Below are 15569 nucleotides of genomic sequence, written 5' to 3' on the forward strand. Positions count from 1 at the left end.
CTCTTTTGACCTTATCTTTTTAATTTTTGAATTTCAAAATTTCCTTTTGACTTATTCTTTTTAATTTTTAAAAATTTTTTAAAATCAAATCTTCTATCTTATTTTGGAATCTTGTTAGTTAATTGTTTGTTTTAGCTTCTTTTAATTTTGAAAGTTTGGTGTCTTTCTAATTCTTCTCTCTCTTCTTTTTGAAAATTTTTAACTTCTTTCTCTCTCATCTTTTTCGAAAATTTTCAAACCATTTGCCCCTCTTTATTTTTGAAAACTTTTTTTTAAATAAAAGACACCTTTATTTTCACTTTTCTTTATCTAAGTTTCTCATAAGGAGCTCTCTATACTCTGACATAGAGACTCCATTCTTTTACTCTTCTTGGTTTCTTTCTTTTTTTTTATGAGTAGGAATAGGGATAGAGAAGCCCTTATTGAACCTGATCCTGAACCTGAGAGATTCTTAAGAGGACGTTTGCAGCAAGCTCAAGCAAGTAAAGCCAGAAGGAATCTCAGGGAAGCTCTTGAGCAAGAAACTGCAGATACAACAATGGCAGCTAACCTAAAAGCTGGAGGAGACACAAGGAAGGTCCTTGGATTTTATACTGCACCCAATTCTGACTTCCATAGGCGCAGCATCTCCAAACTTGCCATTGGTACAATCAACTTTGAGCTTAAGCCTCAACTGGCCACTCTAGTACAATAGAATTACCAGTTTTATGGACTCCTGCAGGAGGACCCTAACAAATTCATCTTTGATTTCTTACAGATCTGTTACACTGTTAAGACTAATGGAGTAAATCCAGAGATTTACAAGCTCATGCTATTCCCCTTTGTTGTAAGGGGCAGAGCAAGGCTATGGCTGGATTATCAGCCTAAGGAGCGCTTGGACACTTGGGAGAAAGTGGTCAATGAAGTTTTGACCAAGTTCTTTCCACCTCAAAAGTTAAGCAAGATTAGGGTAGAAGTCCAGGCTTTTAGACAGAAAGAGGGAGAATCCTTCTTTGAAGCTTGGAAGAGCTACAAGTAGCTGATCAGAAGATGCCCTCCTGATATGATCTCAAATTGTCTTAATTAAATCTTCGACCATTTTATGGAATAATGGAAACTTACTTTCAGGTAGCAAATTAATTGCTGCCCCACCATCGACCAAAATTTGATTAATCATCAATCCTTCGACTTTTACCTTAATGTGAAATGGTCGAAGATGACCTTTAGTGATCTTCCCTTTCAAATAACCCTTCCTTAATCATGCCATTTTCGACAAATAGGCACTCATTACCTGGAATTATATCGTCATAGTCTTCTTCTAGGCAATTCCAATGCCCCTCAGGATTATCCTGAAAGTCGAAAGGAAGGACCGAGACTGTGGCAACATAACCAAAACGAGTTTTTCCAAACATCACATCTAGATCAAACTTAAAACCAGAGTCGAAGGTTTCTGTTAGGGCCTCTTCCTCTTCTTTTCCTTTGGGAATTGACTTCACAACTGATATCTCGTTTGATTCCTCTAACACCAGGTCTCCTTTCTGTTCCTACTTTTGAGGTGATTTACTTTCTTTGGTCAATTCTGAATATGGCCCCTAGGTATCGGCATAAGAATTTTGTGTTTAGGCCACAACCTTTGGAATGAAGGGAGTTTTTTTTTGGAAAATTGCGTTGATACTGGTGCACGAATTCCCACACTTCGTACAACTGAACCAACAAGTGCACTGGGTCATCCAAGTAATACCTAAGGTGAGTTAGGGTTGATCCCACGAGGATTGTGGTTTGAAGCAAGCTATGGTTATCTTGTAGATCTTAGTCAGGCGGATAAAAAAGTTGTTTGTTTGTTTAAATGCATAAAATTGGAATAAGATGGAATTACTATATTTGATTATAAGTAGTGATAAGAAGATAGTTAAGGCTTGGAGATGCTTTGTTCTTCTGGATTAATTCCGGTCTTACTGTCTTCTACAACTGTGAATGATTTCTTCTATGACAGGTTGTATATGATCAACACCAGTTGAGAGGTCACCAATGCTCCTCCATATCTGAACCCCAGGGTTAATACGGATCTATTTTGATTAAGGGTGAAGCTCCTGCAGTTCATTCTCCTTAGTGATCCTACTCAAAATGCCATAGACAAGGTCGAATCTTCCGTATCAGAGAATGTTGCGCCTTTGGTTCTAGCCTCTACCACAAAGACTCTAATCTCCCCGTATCTTGGCTGAACTAGTTGCTCGAGAACTCCCCAACGAAGTCGTGGATTAGCCATCTAAGAGATGTATAATCAAGCTAGTGGTTCATCATTGTCCGATGAAAGACTCACTCTGAACCGATGTAGAATGAGATAACCTTGTGCCAGTTTAACGCATTCATGATGACGAAGAACGAAGATACATCTTAGAATAAAGAATCAGACACAAATTGAAATAGAATAGTAGTACTTTTATTAAGCTATAAAACTCAGCAGAGCTCCTCCCCTCAACCTAGGAGGTTTAGAAACTCATACTAATAGAAAATATAATGATAAACATGTAAAGTGGGGGAAGATGGGCGAAGATCCTTAACAAAGAGTAATCTTCTACTTTAAATACAAAACTAATGACTAAGGATTACATAAAAAGGGTAAAACAGTCTTTTAGTGCTAAAATCCACTTTCGGGGCCCACTTGGAGAGTGTTTGGGCTGAGCATGATTGAGATCCACGTGCTAGGAGACTCCTTGGGTGTTGAACACCTGCTTGGGGGTCCTTCTTGGGTGTTTGAACACTGGCTAGCCCCTTGTGGGCACTGGACGCCTGGACTGGAGTAGATGGCTGGCGTTGAATGCCAATTTTGGGCCTTTTATTCTGAAGCAAAGTATAAAAGATTATATATTTCAGGAAAGCCCTAGATGTTATCTTTCCATAGCCATTGAGAACGCTCCATTGGATGTCTGTAGCTCCAGAAAAGCTCTTTCGAGTGCAAGGAGGTCAGATCCAGACAGCATCTGTAGTGCTTTCTCTGCCTCTGAATTAGACTTTTGCTCCAGCTCCTCAATTTTAGCCAGAAAATACCTGAAATTGCATAAAAACACACAAACTCATAGTAGAATCAAAAAATGTGAATTTTGCACTAAAACCTATGAAAAATTAGTAAAATGTAAATAAAACATACTAAAAACTATATGAAAATAATGCCAAAAAGTGTATAAAATATCCACTCATCAGATACCTTCCTCGACCGTTACCCCTTCTAGTTACTTATCGTGTAGAGCCTCCTCTTTTTTGGGCTCCAGCCCAATTTCCATAACCACCTCTAGGAATGCTGAAATCATAATTCCTGGAGTAGTTTGGAGCATTGTTCTGTATCCACTTATTATTCGATACATTGGATGGAGGAACCCTAGTTCGACTCGACACCCCCTGGGGTTTCTAGTCGACTGTTACCACCGTGAACATGTGCTGTTTGACAGGAGCAACCACAATCTCTCGACCTTTGGTCCCCTATTTTATTTGAGTTTGTCTTAATTCTTCTTGATGAACAAGCTCTCTACTCTTTTTATATGAATCGAAAGCTTTTACAGCTGAAGTGTCGAACAAAGCACTACAACAAGGATATATAGCTATATTTCCTTCCCCCTCCCTTTGTCTTAACAAAAAATCTAGCATATCTTCTCCTGCCTATGGATAAGTAGAACTTTCTGTTTCAAACATGTCCAGTTCGAACTGTTCATCTTTCTTTACTGGTTCTACAAAAGCCGTGTTTACTATGAACGCCACTTCTTCTGTCTTAGCAAAATTTGATGTGACTTTGAAGGGATCAGAATTCACTTTTATTTCAGGCTTATCAACAAACATAAGTCAACCTTCATTAATAGCCTTTTCTATCAAGTCCATGAAATGACACAATTGTTAGTATAATGTCCAGAAGCTTGATAAAATTTGCAAAACTTTTTTTTTCTTATTTCCGAAATAGACGGCATTCTCTTCCCTTCAGGAAGTACAAGTTGTTTATCTTTTAGCAACATGTCGAAGATCTGTTCAATTTTTGTTAGGTCAAAAGAATAATTCTCCCCCTCCCCTGACAAAGGAATTTTATCTTTTGCTGAATTAAGAGATCGACACACATAAGGAGGTCTATCTTTTAATTCTACAGCAAAAGTAGATTCACTGTTCGACTCTTCGTCACTCATGGAGTCAAAATAATTAACCTTTTTATTGAAAAAGGGTTTTCTTTTATTCGACTCTTGTTTTCTTTTTCTTTATTTAATTTTTCAATATGCAACACTTTATCAACCAATTGGGCTAAGTCGAGAAATTGTTGATTCACCAATTTCTTTTGAATGTTAAACCCAAGCCCATTGATAGCCATCTTGACTATCTCAGGTTCAAATAGGTGTGAAACATTTATTTCTAATATTTTTTAATTGAATAAGACAGTCATCAATTGACTTGGCTTTTTCTCTCTTTTTTGTGAATAAGTCTGCCAATGTTACTTTCATTTCTCCCCTAAAGAATTGATCATGAAAGCTTCTTTCTAATTGGACCCAACTGAGGATCGAATTAAGTTGCAAGTTTGAAAATCAAGTAAAAATACTCTTAACTTTATGAGGGATTTAGGGGTTTTGACTCCTCTTGGGAGTTTAGGTTACAAGAATAATATGGAAAAGGGAATATAAAATAAGGCTGATTCGTCATCCAAATATTCAATCCTGCTCTATTTAGGATTTGCTCGACTGCTTGAGATATATTTTGACCATAAGCTTGAGCAGTATTATTTGCTCTAGCTTCATTCAATACCTTATTTGGATCATCTCATCTGTTCAAAATGATAGGAGGATTATTAACATGAACTCCCCCAAAAGGTTGGGCTAGTGATAGATTAATTGCTCTCGTAATATGATTGACTCGTCAAGCAACTTACTCTATTCCAGCATTATTATTTTCTAACATTGGATTTAATGTTGCAGTCATCTATTGTGTCAGGATATTTACTAAATCATGATGGCTATCCTTGATTTATTTCCTAAATATAGCCAATGATTTGACTATATTAGGTGAAGATGTCTCTATATGAATCTGTTTCGGCATCTCGAAGAATATTGAAGTCTGGGTCCCTCCTATTGACACCCTAGGGGCTCCAATATCTTGTGTAAAAATGATATTCGACACTATAGGACTTGATTATGGGATGGCCACAAACCCAGGATATGGAGGGTTGTTTCTGAATGGTTGATAGGCATTATGATTTGCCATGTAAGAGTAGTATTAATTGTGTGTACTCATTGGAGGATAACCCGAAGGAGGTATTGGATTATACAATGGATTATTTCTTATAGTGTTTATACCTCCGCAATATATGGCACTAGGATTCTACAAAGGTGGTGAATAATTTGGAGGTAGCCCATATTGAGGCCATATGACGGGTATGGTTGTTCGAATGCCTTCTATTGATCGTTGGCTTAAAAGACTCGTCGAAGGGACTGCCTCTATTTCAAGGCCTCTAGTGGAGTTTCCACTATCATTATTCGATGTATCCATCAAAGTTGAAGCTCTATCAGTCATGATTAACTTACCACTGCGTAATTACATACACTACTTGACATGAAATTAACCTAGGGTCCCACCGGGCGTGCCAATTTGTTTCACTCATTCTTTTTGTTGACTTTGACAGGTGGTGTCGAAACAAGGTTGTATCAAGATCTCAAGTATTAGGGAGAAAATACAAATCCTCTAAAAAAGAGTGAGCTCGACTCAGGAATTACTTAATTATAGTGTCAAAGCAATTTATGTCGAAATTACTAGTGGCGGACTTATGATAAATGACAAATAGATAAATAACGAAATAAAAAAGACAACGAAAGTGTGAAAAGTAAAATAAATAACAAAATTCAAAGAAAATAAAAGAAACTGAATCAAACAAATAAAAGAAAAACAAGTTAAAAGTTGACTTCTAAGTCTCACATGCACTTGCACTCCATGTTCTTCCGTTGCATCGCGGAGACTGGGAATTTTATGAGTTTATGTGATGATCTAGTGTACTTTATTAAAGTTCCAAAATCTTTTGAGTTTCTACTATTTTTAGACCATGAAGATTGATTGATAATGAATCATGTTTTCCACAGTCTTATTTCCTCCTTTTCCTCAATCTCGACCTTGTCTTGATTTTGAAGAATCTTGATCCCCAAGTTTTGACACCCACGTCTTGCTTCATTTTTAGGTCTCACGTTTGTTCAGTTTGCTCCTCAAATTTTGCACCCGTGTCCTTCACTCTGCTTGAAGGTCGAGTAGCAAGCCTTGATGATCAGAGAAGGCAATAACTACCTTTCGACTTCGAGGCTTTTTGTGCCATCTTTTTCAACTTTGACTTACCCATTTCTGCTTCTATAATCAAAATCACTGGCAGTTGAAAAAATTCATTTCACTTGTCTTTTTTGTTGACTTCGGCAGGTGGTGTCGAAAACGAGCTTGTATTAAGATCTCAAATATTAGGGAGCAGATGGGACTCTATGAAAAAGAATGAGCTCGATCCAAGAATTACTCAATTACTGTGTCAAAGCAATTTATATCGAAATTACTAGTGGTTTGACTTATGATAAACAGTAAAGAGATAAATAATGAAATAAAAAAGACAATGAAAATGTTAAAAGTAAAATAATAACAAAATTCAAAGAAAATAAATGAAACTAAATCAAATAAATAAAAGAAAACAAGTTAAAAATTGACTTCAATAAAGAACACTATATCATTACATAAATTCATAAAATTCCCGGTCTCTGTGACGCAACGGAAGAATATGGTGTGCAAGTGCATGTGTATTTCAAGTCTTATTATTTAATTTAGTAGGAATTGATTCATAAAAAGTCTTGGATGTGTAGCATTATTTATTCAAATTAAACTAATTTTATGTGTAATTTATAATCTCTTTAATTATTCAATGTTATGTTAAAGATATTTTTTGTTTATAATTTAGCCTGAAACACTACTCAATAGCGGCAGATAGCGGCAGTGGTTTAACGGATGTTATAGAACTTTTGCCACTAAATGAATAATGGCAGCGGTTGCTGCGGCAAAAAAGAGAGGAGATGCCATTAGTTTGGTATTTAGCGGCGGTTGTGGTGGAATCGCCGCAAATGGACACATTCCCGTGGAGCGGCGGTTTTTGTCCAACCGCCGCAAAATGCGTTTAACTGGAGAGTTCCTCTTTTAAAAAACCAACCGAGTATAATCTTTTTAAGTTCTCACTACTTTCTTCAAAAATATGTTTGAATCACTATTACTTAAACTGCTAACTATTTTTTTATTTGTTTTACTTAAAAAAATTAATGAATTAAAAAATATATTGTGATTATTCATGTGGACAAATTTACTAATTATATTTTCTGGTTTACTATAAGATCTTTTAAGTTTGCATGAAGTATAAATATAAAATAAAAAAATAAGTTAACATATGAATTTATAAAATCAAAATAAAGGTCAATCAAGAATAAATCAAGAAATTCTTAAGGTAGACAAATATGTAATACTACGACCCAAACCATTAAATCAAGGGAATCAACCTAATTCTTAAAATAAAATATCAAAATTTCTCTTCAATATCGTATTGATCTAGCCAAGAAATACTCTGTCTACTGCCTTCACGTGACACAGGATCTGATAAGTCATCTCCAAATCATGGCCTTTTTATCAAATTGAAGCCCTTTTTTGCAACATGTACATCATCTTGCCTTTGTTGTTATCTAAAGTTTCATTGTTTTCTTTCAGAACCTTATTAATATCAAACTACTTGGGAGTGTCGATTCCAATGGAGGATATATCAACTAAATTGTCTTTTGAATTAGTCTCTGCCCCATCTAGACAATCATTAGCTATTTTGCCTGAATATTCAACTAATACTGAAAATATCAAGATGCATACAATAATCTAAGTCTACTAAGAAGAAACTGAGAACTCCCAAGTCGTTAGATAGTAATTTAGAAAAATAAGGTATGTTAATATGCTAAGAAAATTTCAAAACTAAACAAAAAAGAAACAACAGTTACCATCTCCTATGTTGGGACTTTGGGCAGATTCTTAAAAAGAAGCTCTGTAATGTGCAATTCTATAAACTTCATTTCCTCCTGTGATGCTATTCAACTCAACAGCATGCTTATTTGTAAAGCACGTCTACATAATAAAAAATGTAGTTCATGGTCTCTTTTATGAAACACATTGTTTCTTTATAATGCATTATCTAGATAAGATAACTATTTTTTTACCTTCAATTCAGCAAGTATATCTTCAAAACTCTTCCCGAAAGTACATGTCAAAAAATCACACTAATAAACCCCAATTATGTGGTTTATCTTGTGTTGAATTTGGTGGGTTTTATCAACTTATCTCACATTTATTCAATGAAATAGCATGTTTTGTAAATCTCTCTAAATTTGTGCTTAAGAGTAAAAACATGCTTTTTAGGCCTTAAAATTGCTAGATTTAGTTCACATTAATTCCATTCAATACTTTGATATGTTTGTTGAGCGATTTCAAGTTTATAGGGCAAGGATTGGATTGAAAAGGTGTGGAGAAAAGCATGCAAAGTGGAGAATGCATGAAGAAATGAGGAATTGCTGAACTCAAGGCCACGGGCACGCGTTACCCATGCGTACGCGTGAGGAGGAATGGCTTAGAGGATGGATAAAAAGTATGCAAGAGTGGAAGGAACACAAGAAGTTGAAGTTTTGAGAAGCTCGCAGCGACGCGCACACGTGGACGACACGTACGCGTGACTGGTGCAGGAGACGAGCGACACGCATGCGTGGGTGACGCGTATGCGGACTAGGATTTTGTGAAGCAACGCGTACGTGTAACGACCCAATTTTCAATATGCCTAGATCATATCGGAAACTGAGCGCTACCAATTTGTCTTCCTGATTATTATCTATTATTTATCATATGAGTCTGATTCGTTGTTAAAATTGTAGTTAATTTGCGAGGTATTTTTTTTTAAACGTTTGGATTAATAGACAGAATCATTCATAATCATTCCATAATTGATAACAGATAAAACAGTTATAAACAACTACACATAAATACATCACAATCAGTTAATAACATTTAGTGATCCAGCCTTTATTTAGGTATAGACTTTTAATTAGAACACCCCTAGATATAACTAGATAATAACTATATACATATATATACATACAACATCCCAAGCCCTGACCTATTCAAGAAGTCCCTAAGCTGGCGCCCAGGCTAGCCTAGACCCTATACTCACCTAGTCCCTCTAAAATACTAAAGTGAGGGAAAGTACGTTCTAAGTCTTCAAAACTCAAGTCAGGTGGAACGTCATCAAAAGGTAGAATATCGTCTGTTACTCCTCTGCACGACCAGACATTGCCATATGATGTCTCTCTAGTACCTGATCAAGTAGCCACACAACAGGAGTCTCATACACAAGATTTAAGTTAAAGTTCACGTACAAACAGGTGCAGACATTGGCTGGTCTCACAGTATATACATATAAACATGTAACGGAGTTCACTCTAGACTCAGAAGACTACCTAGAGCAGAACTCTCTTTGAAGAATGATCATCAACGAACTGCGGAAGGGTACTCTTGCTTCCATCTGAGGGGGAAGGGAGAGAGAAGGGGTAAGAACTGGGGAGTTCTTAATAGGGTTGAGGTTATTAGTTACGTTCATTAATTCTGTGTTGTTTAGCAGACAAATAACAGAATACCGAGAAGCAATAAACAGAAGACAGATAAATAGAGAAAATAGAGAAAACAGAAAGCAAAACACTAACGAAAGAATACAAGAAAATAAGACACAGACACAGAGAATATAATACAAACAAACAAAGTATACAATCATTCAACAATCATAACAGAGAAAATGCACACCAAGTATGATGCATGTCTGTCTTATGCATGCCATGAGCTCATGTGTCGGTTTACACCCTGCATCCCGACATTACCTAGGAACAAGTCCCAGATATGGTTTCCCTTTGTGTCCTTAGTGCATATGTGTCGGTGGTAAGAGTACCACTCCTTCGTGACTACCGGCAGTCGGCGCAAAGCTCGACCCCATAATATACGCACAAGGGAAAACAGTGATCCTCAGTTCGTGGGCGTCCCCGAGATCAATTCAGAAACAAAACAATGATCCTCAGTTCGTGGGTTTCCCTGAGATCAATTCACAAACAAAACAATGATCCTCAGTTCGTGGGCTATACCCGAGATCAATACTCAACAATATAGTAATCTTCAGTTCGTGGGTTATACCCGAGATCAACATACAACAGTTTGTGGGTTATTCCTGTAATCAATGATTATCAGTTCGTGGGTTATACCCATAATCAATGATTATCAGTTCGTGGGATTTTACCGCACACAACATTATCTCCCCGTATTTAACATTATCAGTTCGTGTGTTTTGCTGCTCTTTTATCTTTGTCTCTTTACTCTGCTCTAATTACTCTTTTCTCTTAGTCGCTTTACTCTGCTCTGCTTACTCTTTTCTCTTAGTCTCTTTACTCTATTTTGATTACTCTGTTCTCTGTATCTATATTACTCTTTTTCTCATTACCTCTTTACTTTACTCTTGGTTACTCTGTTTTCTACGTTTCTCTACTCTTCTCTGATTTCTCTGCTTAACGTATGTATTTAAAGCTTATGTAAATTTTGGTATGAATAGTTAGCCTATCCCAAGTATAGGTTCATTAAGTCTATACTGAAATAGTTTAACTTTTCATATAATACCTAACCCTATTTGCAACTCAAGGACTAACTATGTTGCCCTAGTTCGTTCACTAATCTCTGTCTGTTTTTTTGTTATTAAAACTTTACAGACTTTTCTTTGGTTCTTATTATCTTTTCTTTAACTTCTTATCTTTCCTTTATCTTTGCCTCACTAATATGTTCTTACCACTCCCTAAGTGTTTTATGAAGGTAATTATGAGATTCTGCACTTAAAGTTGTCTTTCTAAAGCTTTTCCAGAAAACAGCCTTTTTCGTATTATTTTTTTCAAATTACCCCCACTTTAACTTTTAACCTTTAAAATTTACTTTTTACCACCCGTAACTTTTAATATTTCTACTTTAACCACCCTAACTTTTGGAAATTACAAAATAACCCCTCAAACACCAAAATAATTACTTACTTGCCCTTTTTAAGATCTAAAGGGTTTCTTCATTGTTCTTCACCACACTCAAAGTGTTCTTCGTGTTCTTCGTAAATTCTTCAGATTTTTCTCTGTTTTTACCCGTTTTTCAATCTTTTCAACAACCGATTTTTACCATAATTCAAAATAAATTAGCAGCCACTAAAACCCCATCTTTTCTACATAATTTTAACACAAATTGAATGCCAAATTAGGGCTAGGGTTTCGTTTTCCAGCTGCTCCAAGAACATGAACTCAAAGTTTGAATTTTATCAAATTTCATCAAAATTTCACCAAATTTTCACCAAGAATCAATCATATATGCAACCAATTTTTAGCACAGCTGATGAGCGGATAAGTTATACGTTTTTTTACATTATTTTTTTGGTAGTTTTTTGCAAAATTCACATTTCTTGACTTTACTATGAGTTTGTGTGTTTTTCTATGATTTCAAGTATTTTCTGGCTGAAATTGAGGGACCTGAGCAAAAATCTGATAGGAGGCTGAAAAAGGACTATAGATGCTATTGGATTCTAACCTCTCTGCACCTGAAATGGATTTTCTGGAGTTACAGAACTCCAAATGGCGCGCACTTAATTGCGTTAGAAAGTAGACATCCAGGGCTTTTCAACAATATATAATAGTCTATACTTTATTCGAGTTTAGATGATGCAAACTGGCGTTCAACACCAGCTCCATGCTACATTCTGAAGTAAAACGCCAGAAACACGTCACAAACCAAAGTTAAATGCCAAAAACATGTTACAACTTGATGTTTAACTCCAAGGAAGGCCTCTACACGTGAAAGCTTCAATGCTCAGCCCAAGCACACACCAAGTGGACCCTGGAAGTGGATTTCTGCACTTAGACTTATTTCTGTAAACGCTAGTAACTACTTTAGTATAAATAGAACTTTTTACTATTGTATTTATATCTTGGTATCTATCTATGATCTGGGGATGTTTAGTTCCTAGACATTCGGGGCTGGCCATTCGGCCATGCCTGGACCTTTATCACTTACGTATCTTCAACGGTGGAGTTTCTACACACCATAGATTAAGGTGTGGAGCTCTGCTGTACCTCGAGTATTAATGCAAAGTACTATTCAATTCACACGTATTCTTATTCTAGATATCCATTCGAACTCAAGAATCTGATGAATGTGATGATTATGTGATTCTCATCACGATTCTCACTTATGAACGTGTGCCTGACAACCACTTTCGTTCTACATGCAAATAAGCTTGAATGAATATCTCTTGGATTCCTTGATCAGAATCTTCGTGGTATAAACTAGAATCCATTGGCAGCATTCTTGAGAATCCGAAAAGTCTAAACCTTGTCTATGGTATTCCGAGTAGGATTCAGGGATTGAATGACTACGACGAGCTTCAAACTCGCGACTGTAGGGCGTAGTGACAGACGCAAAAGGATAGTAAATCCTATTCCTACATGATCGAGAACCGACAGATGATTAGCCGTGCGGTAACAGCGCACCTGGACCATTTTCACTAAGAGGATGGACAGTAGCCATTGACAACGGTGATCCCCCAACATACAGCTTGCCATGGAAAGGAGTAAGAATGATTGGATGAAAGCAGTAGGAAAGCAGAGATTCAGAAGGAACACAGTATCTTCATGCGCTTATATGAAATTCCCACCAATGAATTACATAAGTATCTCTATCTTTATCTTATGCTTTATTTATCTTTATATTCAAAAACCATTATAACCATTAGTATCCGTCTGACTGAGATTTACAAGATGACCATAGCATGCTTCATACCAACAATCTCCGTCGGATCGACCCTTACTTACGTAAGTTTATTACTTGGACGACCCAGTGCACTTGCTGGTTAGTTGTGCGAAGTTGTGAAGAATGTGTGTGAACCATGGTATTGTGCACCAAGTTTTTTTGGAGCCGTTACCGAGAATTGTTCGAGTTGTGAAAAGTATGAGTCACAATTTTGCCTATCAAGTTTTTGGCGCCGTTTCCGGGGATTGTTCGAGTTGTGAAAAGTATGAGTCACAATTTTGCCTATCAAGTTTTGGCGCCGTTGCCGGGGATTGTTCGAGTTTGGACAACTGACGGTTCATCTTGTTGCTCAGATTAGGTAATTTTCTTTTCAAAAAGTTCTCAAAAATCTTTCAAAATTTTTTATTTGTTTTCGTTTTTCCAAAATTTATTTTTGAAAAATCCAAAAAAATAATAAAATTATAAAAATAAAACAATATTTTATGTTTCTTGTTTGAGTCTAGTGTCAATTTTTAAGTTTGGTGTCAATTGCATCTTTTTAATTTTCTAAAAATTTTTTGAAAATTCATGCATGTGTTCTTCATGATCTTCAAGTTGTTTTTGATAAGTCTTCTTGTTTGATCTTCATATTTTCTTGTTTTGTGTCTTTTGCTGTTTTTCATATGCATTTTTTAATCCATAGTGTCTAAACATTGAAAATTCCTAAGTTTGGTGTCTTGCATGTTTTCTTTTCTTGAAAATTTTCAAAAATAAGTCTTAATGTTCATCATGATCTTCAAAATGTTCTTGGCGTTCATCTTGACATTCATAGTGTTCTTGCATGCATCATTGGTTTTGATCCAAACTTTTCATGTTTTGGTCATACTAGTGTTTTTCTGTCTCCTAATTAAAAATTCAAAAAAAAAATGTATATCTTTCCCTTTTTTGTCTCATAAATTTTCAAAATCTTTGGGTTGACTTAGTCAAAAATTTTAAAATAAGTTGTTTCTTGTTGGTCAAGTCAAGATTTCAATTTTAAAAATCTTATCTTTTCAAAACTTTTTCAAAATCAAATCTTTTCTTTTTCTTTTTTTTTTTTTATTTTCAAAAATTCTTTAAAATTAATTTTCAAAATCTTTTTCTTAATTTTATTTCATAATTTTCAAAAACTTTACTAACAATTAATATGATTGATTCAAAAAAAATTGAAGTTTCTTACTTTCTTGTTAAGAAAGGTTCAATCTTTAAATTCTAGAATCATATCTTTTAGTTTCTTGTTAGTCAAGTAATCAATTTTAATTTTAAAAATCAAATCTTTTTCAACCATATCTTTTCAACCATATCTTTTTAATCATATCTTTTTCAAATCATATCTTTTTCAAAAATTTGATTTCAAAAATCTTTTTCTAACTTCTTATCTTTTCAAAATTGATTTTCAAATCTTTTTCAACTAACTAATTGACTTTTTGTTTGTTTTACTATTTCTTATCTTTTTTAAAACCACCTAACTACTTTTCTCTCTCTAATTTTCGAAAATTCCTCACCCTTTTTCAAAATTCTTTTTAATTAACTAATTGTTTCAAATTTTAATTTTTATTTTATTCCTTTTCTTCATTTTTTGATTTTAACTAATAATTAAAATAAAAACAAAAATAATTTCTTTTTCTTAAAATCAATTTTCGAAAACTCCTCTCTCTCATCTCCTTCTATTTATTTATTTATTTATTTACTAACACTTCTCTTCATCTAAATATTCGAACCCTCTCTTCTCCTCTGTGTTCGAATTTTTCTCTTCTCCTTTTTCTATTCTTTTCTTCTTCTACTCACATAAAGGAATCTCTATACTGTGACATAGAGGATTTCTCTTCTTTTCTATTCTCTTCTTTTTCATCTGAGCAGGAGCAAGGATAAGGACATTCTTGTTGAAGCAGATCTTGAACCTGAAAGCACTCTGAAGAAGAAGCTAAGAGAAGCTAAAGCAAAACAATCCAGAGAAAACCTTACAGAGAATCTCAAAAAAAGAAGACATGGCCGAACCCAAAGACAATGCAAGGAAGATGCTTGGTGACTTTACTGCACCAAATTCCAACTTACATGGAAGAAGCATCTCAATCCCTGCCATTGAAGCAAACAACTTTGACTTAAAGCCTCAATTAGTTTCTCTAATGCAACAGAATTACAAGTTTTATGGACTTCCATCAGAAGATCCTTTTCAGTTCTTAACTGAATTCTTACAGATTTGTGATACTGTTAAGACCAATGGGGTTGATCCCGAGGTCTACAGGCTTATGCCTTTCCCTTTTGCTGTAAGAGACAGAGCTAGAGTTTGGTTAGATTCTCAACCTAAAGATAGCCTGAACTCTTGGGATAAGCTGGTCACGGCTTTCTTAGCCAAGTTCTTTCCTTCTCAAAAGCTGAGTAAGCTTAGAGTGGATGTTCAAACCTTCAGACAGAAAGAAGGTGAATCCCTCTATGAAGCATGGGAGAGATATAAGCAACTGACCAAAAAGTGTCCTTCTGACATGCTTTCAGAATGAACCATCCTGGATATATTCTATGATGGTCTGTCTGACTTGTTTAAGATGTCATTGGACCATTCTGCAGGTGGATCCATTTACCTAAAGAAAATGCCTGCAGATGCTCAGGAACTCATTGACATGGTTACAAATAACTAGTTCATGTACACTTCTGAAAGGAATCTTGTGAATAATGGGACGCCTCAGAGGAAGGGAGATCTT

The 15569-nt window shown here is 35.4% G+C and overlaps 2 non-coding genes across 2 annotated transcripts; both read right to left on the reverse strand.

The window, feature by feature from the left end:
• Positions 1 to 940: 940 nt before the first annotated feature.
• On the reverse strand, positions 941 to 1047 carry LOC127748297 (small nucleolar RNA R71). Its single transcript, XR_008010234.1, has one exon. It is a non-coding gene; the product is annotated as a small nucleolar RNA R71 (small nucleolar RNA).
• Positions 1048 to 15251: 14204 nt separating this feature from the next.
• LOC127747848 (small nucleolar RNA R71) lies at positions 15252 to 15359 on the reverse strand. The gene has a single exon (XR_008009795.1). It is a non-coding gene; the product is annotated as a small nucleolar RNA R71 (small nucleolar RNA).
• Positions 15360 to 15569: the final 210 nt, after the last annotated feature.

This window comes from Arachis duranensis, chromosome 5 (genome assembly GCF_000817695.3).
Source record: "Arachis duranensis cultivar V14167 chromosome 5, aradu.V14167.gnm2.J7QH, whole genome shotgun sequence".
Lineage (NCBI taxonomy): Eukaryota > Viridiplantae > Streptophyta > Magnoliopsida > Fabales > Fabaceae > Arachis > Arachis duranensis.